Source organism: Ursus maritimus, unplaced genomic scaffold (genome assembly GCF_017311325.1).
Source record: "Ursus maritimus isolate PB19 unplaced genomic scaffold, ASM1731132v1 scaffold_10, whole genome shotgun sequence".
NCBI lineage: Eukaryota > Metazoa > Chordata > Mammalia > Carnivora > Ursidae > Ursus > Ursus maritimus.
Window position 1 is genome coordinate 17,596,066 of NW_024423344.1, and position 4,470 is coordinate 17,600,535.

Sequence of the window (4,470 nt, forward strand, 5' to 3'; positions counted from 1 at the left end):
AATAAGTACTTGCTGAATTATTCATGAATAAAGTATCTCTAAGACCAATTTTTATCTAAGCATGTTTCAGTTATCTTCCCTGTCACAGGCCCAAGGTTCATTGGGAAAAAAATGTGTAAGGAAATGCAACCAGGTCAGCATCTCAAGGGTGACATTGGCAGTTAACTTAAGAAATTAACCAGATGTTGTCATATATTTGACAAATGAACAGTAAGATTCTGAATTGTAAAGATAGAAAAGTATGCTTCAAATATTTGGGGAAGCTTTTATTTTTCTAAACAAAACTGATGCTCAAAGACCCCAGGTTCTTAACATCATTAAGCCTCAGTTTAACCAGAAATTTATGAATATCCATTCTCTGAATTTTTAAATTTAATTTAGATTTCCCTCCATCCTTTTTTTTTTTTTTAAAGATTTTTTTTATTTATTCGACAGAGATAGAGACAGCCAGCGAGAGAGGGAAGACAAGCAGGGGGAGTGGGAGAGGAAGAAGCAGGCTCATAGTGGAGGAGCCTGATGTGGGGCTCGATCCCATAACGCTGGGATCACGCCCTGAGCCGAAGGCAGACACTTAACCGCTGTGCCACCCAGGCGCCCCCATCCTTTTTCTACAACAAAATCTGCCTGCTGTGTTACATAAGTTATGATGTCCTGTGCCAGAAAGTAATTTAATACTTCTGTTTTTTGGTTTTGAAAGTTTTGTTGTAGTAAGTCCTTAAATTAAAAACATTTTCCTAAAGAACTGGATATTTTGTTATTGAATAAATGTGATCTGTAAGTTCTTTGTGCAGAATGTTTTGAAGTGTCATATGTTGCTTAAATACATTATTGGTACATAATTAATATCTTACAAAAATACATTTTGTCATACTGTAAACTGTATTGTCTACTCTTATTTCATTATTAAAGCTCCTACTCAGCACACCTCTTGAGCCGGTGTATAACAAATGTTGCAAAAAAAGGTGGGGGCAAAGATGATTAATTGCCATAGGTCATAGAAATGAATATATACTTCCAAATGCCAGTCCTTTTTCAGGAACAAAAAGAGAATATAGTAATTATGTAGACTAGTAGGTTCCAAACCTTAGAGAATTCAAAATATGGATCTCAAGAAACCACCCCTAACGTTTGAATCCTTAAATCCGGTATGTCATAGAGGAGTCTGTTTAAAAAGCAGTCCTGGTGATTCCTGTTGTGCAGCTGGTTTTGAAAATGGTAAGGCCAACCTTTTCACTTTATAGATGAACAAAATTAAGTCCAAGGGGTCAAAGTGACTAGGGTATGTTCTAGAATTTTGGAATGTGTACATTGCACTTGGTTCTCTAGTAGCTAAGTGCAGAGATACTAGCTAACAGTCTCTGGTAGTAAAACCTCATTTTAAAGTGTTTCAAGTACAATAGTTTTTGTGGATATTTTATTTCTTGAAATTAGTTATTCAAAGAAAAGTTAATGGGAGGGAAACTCAGTCCCCTTTAAGACCCTCTCTCCCCAAATTAAGATATGAAAAATATCTACCATGTCTTTTACTCAAGGCATTGAAATATTTTTGAACTTGGAAACATTAATACACTTTAATGGAGCAATTCTGAATTGACTGTTAAGTGTTCCCAAGGCTGTTTATAAAGCAGTAGATTACACAGGTAAATTGTATATGTAGATATATGTGTGTCTATATACATATGTATATTTACATATGCAGTTTGTGGTTCTATATGTATGTACACATGTATATATGATTTATATATGTAATTCACCCAAAAAATGTATTGAACATCTGTTTGTCAAATATTTTGATACACTTCCTCATTCGTCACAACAATTCAAATTATTATCCCCATTTTACAGAGGAAGGAAGGAGGCTTAAATAGGTTGAGATTTGAATTTGACCCCTTTTATGACTTTGGAACTCTTCAGATCATACAAGGAGAATTTTTTAGTATCTTTATTTTTTCCACAATATACCAAATCTATATCTGTATTGAATTATAAATTTTAAAATATAAAAGAAAATGTCTAGGACTTCAATTCTTATTTCAGAGTACATAGTATGTGTGTAATAATCATGAATGGCATTACTTTTCAATACATGGTGTAAATGTGATGGTGTAAATATGGTAAAATTATAGGACATTAAGTAAAAGTCAATCTAATAAAGATAATTATGATTCTGGTGCTACTCCATAGGTTGGCAGAGTAGGAGCAGGACTAGGGCGCCATGTACATCAGCTCCATCAGACAATTTGTGTTCCTGTAGTGTTCTGTATCTTGCAGATGCAGCTTTAAGATTGCTCTTCTGACCAGACTGGTGCCCATAAGCCCCTCCAACAAATTCTGGAACTACCTTCTGATAATACTAGAGATAGATACATCATTATTTAAATCAGGCTGTGTAATTGAACCATCATTTGAAATAAACATTCTCAAAAGGTTTAGCCTGTCCAGCCTATTAGCTACGGGCTCCAGTTGCCTAAGCCGGGTATTGGAAACTCATTAGAATTTTTTCCTTTCTTTTGCCGTAGCAAACCCATCACAAATCTATGTCAAGATCTCCTACTGTAATTAAAGCCCTCATCCTCTCATAAATGCTATTAGAAAAGCTTCTAGTCTCTGTTCCCTCTTTCACACTTGTAATGAGGTTTTTGGCATGGAAATACGATTGTGTAATTCCACTAGTCCAAATCCCACTGAATACAAATCTATATATGACATGTGAGACCCTTCATGAACAGGTCTTTGTTCAGTGTCATCTGTTAACCACGACTGATTTGCACTGCAGGTATACTGAGCTGCAAATATTTAATATCTCCGTTGTGCCGTAGTCTCACACCTCCATGCCTCTACTTTCTCCAGTGGTCTTCCTGAAAAACCTAGGATTGATTCTTCAAGTTTAAAAGCCGTGGAGCCTTTCCTCACTCCTCCCAAGCAGAGCGAGGTATTTAACTCTCCATGCAACCATTGCATTTTGTATGTTCCCTCGTTGTAGCAATTGTTACAGAGTTACCATATTTGTCTCTGGTTTAAAGTATAATTTTATAAAAGAATAAGATTGTGACTGAAACAGGATTTCCCAATTACCTTGCCCCATAGTAGATAATAAGTACTTTATGATCAAGAGACTACATAAAAGAATAAAAATTTTGAAAATTGCAAGTTTGTGGTTCATGCCGAATAACTTATTTTGCTAGAATATTTAGTTAATGAATATATTCCTCGCCATTTCTTGTAGTAGAGAATTTACTCTTGATTTAAATGAATTAATCGCTCTTTTAAAAGTGAAAAGCATTCTCCCATTTTTAACAAATATGTATTTATTAGCGGTGTCATGGCAATTGCTAAATGCCAGAGATGAAATATAATCAAGACTCATTTCCTTTTCTTTGGGTCCCCAAAATTTATACATTTCAGAAACCGCAAAATCTGAAGATGTAATTATATGGAAATGAAGATGTTTATCAAGCTCCTTTTTAATGTGCTGGGCACAGTGCGAGGACACTTCACAAGCTTGATCTCACTTAATCCTTAATCTCTGTATAAAATGATGATGTTAATTTTTTTTTTCTTTACTGTTAAGAGAGCCAGGATTTAGGTTAATGTGTCCAAAGTTAGAATGAGATTGGCTCCTAGGGCTATATGATTATAAAGTCTGCCCTGCAAATCATTGCATGTTTGCTATCATTTTCCCAGAATTATATTGAAATATTTTTCCAAAATGAAAAAGGGTACTTCATAGCTTGCTTTTGAACATTTCTGTAACCTCACTTGGCTTGAAAAATTTAACATTCAATAATCTGTATAGACATACTTAGACTTTTTATATATATACACACACGCAGCAAAGAGAATTGTGAACATTCGAGAAGTAGGTTTATGGCTCTGTAATCTGCTTTGCTATACAGAGGGTGTTGTGGTAATTTTGTCTTTGGATGCAAAACAGCGGCCAAGGTTGGCAGACAAACGCAGAGAGCCAGTTTTTGGCATAAATCTCTGATTTTCTGGCAAAACTCGTTAGCAATGTAAAAACTGTTATTGAGAGCATATTGTGATGATACATCATGTCAATATTTGTTTGGCTGTGTAACACTGTGGATTTAATAAATTAATTCTTAAATGTACAATTTACAACTGATGAGCTGTTTTAGAAATAAACTGTATGTGGTATGTGTTGTCAGTGCCACAAACATTTTGATGTCTCAAGGACTTGCCTCTCTGATTTTTTAGATAAATGTATGGATGGATTAGGGCTTGTTGAATTAGCTTTCAGTGTGCAAATTACGCAGGAACGAATAAGTGAATGAGTGAGTCACAGAGGTCTTAATCCTTTGTGACTTCTGCCATAAATCCATCATTATCTGCAAGACTGTTTTACTCTGCATTCCCAGTTTGGGCATAGAATTAGGCGATGCCTAAAAAAAAAATTGTTAAGTTACTAAATCGTTTTTTGTATGCTTATTTTCTTGGTGTATGAGAGAG

General features: G+C 34.9%; 1 long non-coding RNA gene across 1 annotated transcript; it reads left to right on the forward strand.

Moving 5' to 3' along the window:
• The first annotated feature begins 476 nt into the window (after positions 1-476).
• LOC103664383 lies at positions 477-4,194 on the forward strand. The gene is made up of 2 exons (XR_569015.2): positions 477-1,215; positions 2,851-4,194. It is a non-coding gene; the product is annotated as an uncharacterized LOC103664383 (long non-coding RNA).
• Positions 4,195-4,470: the final 276 nt, after the last annotated feature.